The sequence below is a fragment of the Filicampus tigris genome, chromosome 4, assembly GCF_054856515.1.
Source record: "Filicampus tigris isolate MCC_2025a chromosome 4, RoL_Ftig_1.0, whole genome shotgun sequence".
In the NCBI taxonomy this organism is placed as follows: domain Eukaryota; kingdom Metazoa; phylum Chordata; class Actinopteri; order Syngnathiformes; family Syngnathidae; genus Filicampus; species Filicampus tigris.
In genome coordinates this window covers 1,968,280-1,976,349 of record NC_141220.1, presented here as the reverse complement: position 1 = coordinate 1,976,349, position 8,070 = coordinate 1,968,280, and the positions used below count along the sequence as shown (strand labels likewise).

The following is an 8,070-nucleotide window of genomic DNA, read 5'->3' as shown; positions in this document are numbered from 1 at the left end:
AAAAACAACACTGTGTAGTTTGCTATAATATTTTGTCAGTGTAATCAAATGAAACTCATTAATCAATTTATTTTACTCATTTTTCTTTGAATAAAATAAGATAAAATTAATGAATATAATTCAATTATATTTTATTAGGAATGTCAGCAAAGTGGTAAAATTAATAAATGCTGTTTAATGGCATCTCTTCGGTTTTAATCGTTGTACACTTCCGGTCGGCGCCCACTTCCAGGGCCATTTTTTGAGTGTGCCATGAAAAAGTATACATCTGTCCGCCATTGCTGCATCCGACTGCAATTTCCTCAACAGGTAAGAGGTTTCACTAACACCAAACACACACACACCGACATTTAACTTCGTTAATCCAGCAGTTGAACGTTGTTTTGTTACTGCGAGTTACAAAACAAGTTTAATTATAGAAAGTGTAATTTTGACGTCGTGATTCTGAGTCAGCCGGGTTTACCCGCCTCAACTACCTTAACTAGTTTGCTAACAGTCGTACCAGTGAGCTAATATTGTTCTGAGAGGCGAGTACAAATAAAGTTTAGAGTTTTCAACTACGTATAATTGTGTTCGAGTATAACCCGTTGTAAGGGGCATATTCACAGGCTATATTCCTTTTCCGTACAGTACTAGCAGGGAAGTTTTTTTTTGGGGGGGGGGGGGGGTAATCCTCCCCACACACACGCACACGCGAACGCACGCACACTATCCTGATTTATTCTGGTTTCCAATAGTAGAAAATGGGTGGATTGTTCTTTGTCGTGGCGACAACACATTAATTACGCTGTAACGCCGACTACGAACGGTGTTACTGACCAGTAAATGCCATGCGCACATTTGTGTTTTTCCCTAGCTAGAGCATATTATATAGCTTACTTGATATTATTTATTTTGTTTTCTGCTTGGTTCGAGGGTTAGGGACCACCTGCTAAGATGCAATGCATCATCTGATATTCACTATTATGTCAGGTTTTGTCATTTATTCTCCTATGCCCGTCCATGGTGTCTGTATGATTTTGCAATTCACTGCTAATTTCGTCTTGAGGTCAATGAAAAGGTTTGACAAGTTGAAGGATCTATTCACAATTTTTGCTATAGGCTACACCTGAATAAAACGTATGGAATTAAGTCGTTGAGCACTGTAACTATGTACCACGGATATGTTTATGTATTGGCATGGGAAATTCTGGTCACTAGTAAGACTAAGAAATTATCATGTAGTATATTAAAAAGGGATGACCATGTGAGCTTGAGGAACGAAAAGCATTATCATTACAATCCAAATCATTGCCCATATTTACAAAAGCAAATGTAACATTTTATTGCATCTTATCTTAGTTGATTTTCATACCTCCTTCTGAATTTTTGATAAAAATGTTAATTCATCCAAATGACTCGGAACTATTCTTCCCTACTCGATTTCTTTTCTAGGTCCAAAAAGAATCATTTCAAGTCGAGACAGCAGGTATGTATTACACTTAATATACTGTATGTTACATTTTATATACAGTAAAGTAAACCCCCCTCCATCACGGCATTTACATTCCAGACCTCCTTTCCACACGATAAAGGAAAACCCGTGACACAGATATACTATATTTTCAAACACCCGATATTTAGTTACATTTACCGTACTTGATTTTTTAAAAACATTTTTAACAACAAATACAAAAGTATTTAAACAATTTTAATACAATGAGAGCACAAAAGCAACGGATAACACAGCAACGTTGTACTGACAGTATTAAAAAAAAGAAGAGTAAGACCTATAACAACACCCCAAAAACATCATATACTACAATTACGATGAGCAAAATAAAACAGAGTTTTATTATATATTGTGTGGTTTTGGCGCTCTTTTTCCAATACCATGATTCTAAATTACATAAAAAATATCCTTTGTATCAGCGTTTGTTTTTTGAGCAGTCTGATAGTTCACTCTGAAGTTGCAACTTGAATTTGAATTGAAAGCATAAATTACAGAATTTTTTTTAAATTTAGTTTGTGAGTAGAAGAGTGTCCAACCTCTCTCGAGAGGACTGGTGCCAGAGCCCAAGCCCAATATTGATTGTAAATACTATGGAATATCTTGGTTTTAGTTTTTATAATGTTCCATAATGGACGAACAATAAAACAATTGTGGGCATCAGTACGAGGAGTGCTTCTTTACCAGCGTAGATACACTGCTTGTGCTGCGAATTAGTGTGACATAGTAAGCTCTCGACGCCGATTGGCTCTTGCTGACGCGAGGTCGCTAACGAAGATCTTACGGTCCTAAAATATTTGTGATGAGCTGTCGTTTAGCTGATGGAACAGGGTCTAAAATAACGATGACGGACTGACGGTCCTAAAAGAGCGGTGACGAACTGTAATTTACAGATAATATAATCGTTGTTAAAATAACGATGACAGTGTGACATACTGACATAACAGTTTTGGTTCGGCTTGACATAATGACGGACTGACAATGATGGACGCGTGGGTAGCCCGGTCGCTGGCGAATGATGACTGGCAGACTGGCAAAATTTACTGATGCGCCAACCTCTGCTAATAATGTATTCTAAGCGTGAATATACAACTTACAGGTATTGCATCTTAATAGGCATATCAGAAGATTGACATGGGTACAGTTGAGTTAGAAAAACGTTCTGTGAGCCATTGATATTGGCCACACTTAGTATCGGCTACTTGAAAATAAGTCTGGTATCAGCGAGATACTGAAACCCGGTATCGGTATTTGCCCATTCCTAGTTTCTATAAATTTAAGTAAGCTTCTTAATTTAAAGACCTGTATCTTTATCTTGAGTAGGCTGATGTTTATGTTACTCCAGGCTCCAAGCAACCCGTCGATCAATGACACCAAAGAGAATGTCATCCGGTGTCTGCTGTTATACCTTCGAGAATCGGTTGATGAGCTCCTCAAAGAGTATGATGTAAGTTGGAATTCATCTCTCTCTCTCTCTCTCTCTCTCTCTCTCTCTCTCTCTCTCTCTCTCTCTCTCTCTCTCTCCTCTCTCTCCTCTCTCTTCTCTCTCTTCTCTCTCCTCTCTCTCTCTCTCTCTCTCTCTCTCTCTCTCTCTCTCTCTCTCTCTCTCTCTCTGCCTCTCTGCCTCTCTGCCTCTCTCTCTGCCTCTCTCTCTGCCTCTCTCCCCCTCACTCACACACACTCACATCCAACTTCTTTAAGTAACTATAGTCTAAAATACCAAATATTTGTTTTGTAGGATGCAGACAGCAATATGGAGCTGGACCTTGCTCTGCAATGGCTGAAATTTTTTAGCACAACAAAGAATATGTCGGAAGGTAAAAAGAAAATAGGGATCATTGTCAATGGGACAAAGGCCCTGACTGGTCTCGATAACTTCTCAAGGGCTTGTGCCATGCTGAGTGGCTTGGCTTATGCACCTAATCTTTCCTATCCAAAGGAGCTCAAATACACATTTGAAGCCTTCCAAAAACTTTTTCTTGAACCGGACAATTTAAAGCTTTCCCCAAAAGTGAACAGCCTCAAGAACAAACTAGTGGCTTAAAGTGGAGGTGGTTTAAAAATGTTCTTTATAATAATATGTTCTATGCGGCCCCACTAGTCTAAACATGGTATTCTGATTAATATTGCGTCTGTGGAATCGCAAATCAACTAGCAAAATCTGGTGTGTAAAAAGGGGTGAATTTTGCTGCTGGATTCATATTCCACAAACATAAGAATATTAAACAGAATACTGTGTTTAGACTAGTTAGAATAGAATAGGATATACCATTAAGATTTTCTCTGTGTTGACTTCCACTCCAAGGGTCCTCTAGCACTCAATTTTGTTCTTAAGTCAAATGTTTAATTTGTTGGAAATGTTCATACTCATTTGAAGGGTGTGATGTAGAAAATATGTGAATGCTGAGGCTGAACTGGATGAGCTGAACAGTTGAAATGAAGTTGAAAAAAGAATTTCGAATGGTTTGAGTCAGCGGAAAAATTTGGAACTCTGGTTGTAAATATTTATAATGGTGTTAATTTAGGGCTTTTAAATAATGTTAAATTTTGGCAAATAGAATGAGTTGCACAGTGTGTATTTTGAATGGTTCAGTCAATAAATGCAGAAATTGGAGGTAAATTAATTACTATATTAATACATATATAGGAATATTCAATGTAATATAATATATAGTAAATATATATGTATACATACATACAGTACATGTATATATGTATAATTGTAAATATTTATGTAGATATATGTATGTATTAATGTGTATACATAAATGTATGTATATATGTGTATATGTTTATATTTATTTTGCCTGTATTTCACTGATTTAAAAAAATGTACATGTATTCCAAACCAAAAATTCTTTTGAAAAATGTTGAAAATGTGTTTAACAAGGTTGCACAATTAAATGTTTCTTTACTGTTTTAATATGTGTGTGTCACTTATTGCTACAAGAAGACATGACAAGTAAATTTGACTCGAAAAAATTATGACAACAAAGTGACAATCAATAACATTAAATAGATTTAAAGTAATGTGGTACCAAATATAACTTAATGCAACATATTTTAGTTATTGAATCCAAATCATTATTTTTCACACATCTAGAAAGATAGCCTCAATTTTACCCATAAAATTAGTACATCTAAACCAATCTCATCCAGATATTTAAGAAGTGGAACTCACGTTCATTGAAGATAAGATAAGATAAGATAAGAATGCCTTTATTGATCCCACAGTGGGGAAATTTTCGTTGTTACAGTAGCAAAGATATAGGTCACACAGGGGCGGCGGCATAATGTGGCCATTAATGTATAACATTGACGGCAAACATTTAGAATCAAACCTATGTAGATATACGCAGTAACATGTGTATATACACATGTGTATACACACCAACCTACATCTACATAAAAAATATGAGGAACACTCATTTCGGCCTGTATATAGTACAGAGGAAAAAATACTCTAAGTGACAGTGCTGCAGTGCTGTAGTGAAATGTAAGGAACAGCATTGGATAAAAATAAAACTAGACTAACAGTAGTGGGGAATGTTGAGTATTGCACGGTATTACAGTAGTGGGGAATGTTGAGTATTGCACGGTATTACAGTAGTGGGGAATATTGGGTATTGCACGATATGAGCTCAGGTGCAGGACTGCACAATTGCACTAATGACCGCCAGTTTGTAGAGACTACACAATGTTCTTGTTAAAGAGTCTGACAGCAGCAGGCAAGAAGGAACGGCGGAATCTCTCCTTTGCACAGCGAGGGTGTAACAGTCTGTCACTGAAGGTGCTGTGGAGTGCTGTTAGGGTGCCCTGGAGGGGGTGGTCCGGGTTGCCCAGCATTGATGACAGCTTGGCCAACATCCTCCTGTCCCCCACCGAGTCCACAGAGTCCAGGGAGCAGCCCAGGACAGAGCCGGCCCTCTTGACCAGTTTGTCCAGCCGCTTCTTGTCCCGGGCCGAGACGCCGCCTGCCCAGGTGACCACTCCCTGGAAGATGACCGATGCAACCACCGAGTCATAAAAGTTCCTGAGGAGTGTCCCCTGAACCCCAAGAGACCTCAGTCTCCTGAGTAGGAAGAGTCTGCTCTGACTCTTCCTATAGAGGGCGTCTGTGTTGTCGCACCAGTCCAGTTTATTGTTCAGATGAACACCCAGGTACTTGTAAGTTGAGACTCTCTCAACATCTGTTCCCCGGATATTCACTGGTGCAGGTGAAGAGTGCTGGCGCCTACCGAAATCCACCACCATTTCTTTGGATTTCCCCGCATTGATCAGGAGGCGGTTCTGCTGGCACCAGTCCACAAAACCCTGAGTAAGTTCTCTGTACTCCCGATCATCTCCGCCTGTGATGAGGCCGACAATCGCAGAGTCGTCAGAGAACTTCTGCAGGTGACAGGTAGGGGTGTTGTAGTTGAAGTCCGAGGTGTAGAGGGTGAACAGGAAGGGAGCCAAGACAGTTCCCTGTGGGGCCCCCGTGCTGCAGAGGAGCACGTCAGACACACAGTCCTGTGTTCTCACATACTGTGGCCGGTTTGTGAGGTAGTCCTGGATCCATGTGGTGAGGTGGTGCGCCACCCCCGCCCGCTCCAGCTTGTCTCCCAGTAGGGTGGGCTGGATGGTGTTGAAAGCACTGGAGAAATCAAAGAACATGATCCTCACAGTGCTCCCCGCCTTCTCCAGGTGGGAGAGGGAAGTGTGGAGGAGGTAGATGATGGCATCATCCACACTGATGCCAGGCTGGTATGCGAACTGGAGTGGGTCCATTGAGGAGCTCACCAGGGGGCGCAGGTGGACAAGGACCAGTCTCTCCAGGGTCTTCATCAGGTGAGACGTCAGCGCCACTGGTCTGAAGCTGTTGAGCTCCTTCGGGTGGGGGGTCTTTGGCACCGGGACCAGGCAGGATGTTTTCCATAGCTGGGGGACCCTGCCCAGCTTCAGGCTCAGGTTGAACATGTGCTGGACAATTCCACACAGCTGGTCTGCGCAGGATTTGAGGAGCTGGGGGCTGATGCCAGCTGGACCCGCTGCCTTCCTCGCCTTCATCTTCTTCAGCTGGTTCCTCACCTGAGATGTTGTGAAGGCCAAGGCTGGACAGGAAGGAGTGGTGGCTATCTGGTGTAGCTGGGAGCTGGAGTCTGTGGAGAAAAGAGGGGAGGGGGTGACACGCCCAGCAGGAGGAGTAGGTGGAGACTGCAGCAGGAGAGACTGAGTGGAGGCAGGCATCTGATCGAACCTATTGAAAAAGAGATTCAGCTCATTTGCCCACTGCAGGTCCCCCTCAGTCCGGGTCTTGGGTTGGAATGGATATAAATCAATTTAACGTAATTAATAAATCTGAATCAATATATTTCGGATATTTAGTTAATACAAATCAATTTCCATAAGATAATTGGTATGTATAAATTAACTTCAACTAATTAACTAGTGGCGGCACGGTGCTCGACTGGTTAGCACGTCCGCCTCACAGTTCAGAGGTCGTGGGTTCGATCCCGGCTCCGGCCTCCCTGTGTGGAGTTTGCATGTTCTCCCCGTGCCTGCGTGGGTTTTCTCCGGGCACTCCGGTTTCCTCCCACATTCCAAAAACATGCACGGTAAGTTGATTGGATACTCTAAATTGCCCCTAGGTGTGATTGTGAGTGCGGATGTTTGTCTCTGTGTGCCCTGCGATTGGCTGGCAACCAATTCAGGGTGTCCCCCGCCTACTGCCCAAAGACAGCTGGGATAGGCTCCAGCACGCCCCGCGACCCTTGTGAGGAGAAGTGGTACAGATAATGGATGGATGGATAATTAACTAGTAAATCTAAATCAATATCATTCAGATATTTAGTAAATATAAATCAATATCTTCTACACAATTAGTATGTATAAATTAATTTCACCCAATTAATTAGTAAATCTAAATCAATATCTCCCAGATATTTTGTAAAAATAAATCAATTTCCTCAAGATAATTAGCATGTATAAACTAATTTCACCCAATTGATTAGTAAATCTAAATCATTATCATCCAGATATTTAGTAAATAGAACTTGATTTCATAAAGATAATTAGTATGTATAAATTAATTCCACCTATTTAATTGGTGAATCAAAATCTAAATGACTCATAAATTTAGTATATCTGAATTATTTTTTTTCAGACATGTAGTAAGTTTTAATCAGTTTTCGAGGTGACATTGATGTAGATTCACTTTACCTGTGCAATATTATTAGTCAATCCAAAATATTTAAACCAGTGATTTCATTATTTTGTATTTAATAGTTTTGTTTGAATCTACTTCATTAAATCATCCATCCATCCATTATCTGTACCGCTTCTCCTCACAAGGGTCGCGGGGCGTGCTGGAGCCTATCCCAGCTGTCTTTGGGCAGTAGGCGGGGGACACCCTGAACTGGTTGCCAGCCAATCGCAGGGCACACAGAGACAAACATCCGCACTCACAATCACACCTAGGGGCAATTTAGAGTATCCAATCAACTTACCATGCATGTTTTTGGAATGTGGGAGGAAACCGGAGTGCCCGGAGAAAACCCACGCAGGCACGGGGAGAACATGCAAACTCCACACAGGGAGGC

At 41.0% G+C, this 8,070-nt stretch overlaps 1 long non-coding RNA gene across 1 annotated transcript; it reads left to right on the top strand.

Moving 5' to 3' along the window:
* Positions 1 to 237: 237 nt before the first annotated feature.
* Positions 238 to 4,364, top strand: LOC147148082 (uncharacterized). Its single transcript, XR_015086559.1, has 4 exons — positions 238 to 309; positions 1,435 to 1,468; positions 2,835 to 2,936; positions 3,228 to 4,364. It is a non-coding gene; the product is annotated as an uncharacterized LOC147148082 (long non-coding RNA).
* The last annotated feature ends 3,706 nt before the right edge of the window (positions 4,365 to 8,070 follow it).